We start from the raw sequence: 495 nt of genomic DNA on the forward strand, positions 1-495 counted from the left end.
CTTAGAGACCCGCAAAAAAAATCTCTCACGCAACCATGACATGGCATGTCTTACCTACCAATTACCATGAAAAATTTCACATCCAGCTGGACTTGCAATTAAGGGCCCGTTTGGCCATAGATTTCCCAAATAATATTTGGGGAAAAAATTGGCAAATAGTGTTTGTCCATACAATTTGCCATTATTTGGCAAATATTTTTGGCAAATATCCCAAATTCCCAAATACTAGTTTTTTCTAGTATTTGGGCCAAATCTCATTATTTGGAATCTTTTGAAAATTGAAATTTTACCCCAAACTTTTATCTTTTACAAAAACACCCTCTATAGTAGTTGTTTGTGTCGTATTACATAATTTTTTACGTGAACACCAAAGTAGTGATGAAATATTCAATGAATATTAAATGATGATATGGTTGTTGATGAAAATGATGAACAATCGGTTCAGGGTAACAAAGTCATGTGTTTTGTCTACTTCACGATGTATGGAATGATGCT

Source organism: Solanum tuberosum, unplaced genomic scaffold, assembly GCF_000226075.1.
Source record: "Solanum tuberosum cultivar DM 1-3 516 R44 unplaced genomic scaffold, SolTub_3.0 scf00342, whole genome shotgun sequence".
Taxonomy (NCBI): Eukaryota; Viridiplantae; Streptophyta; class Magnoliopsida; order Solanales; family Solanaceae; genus Solanum; species Solanum tuberosum.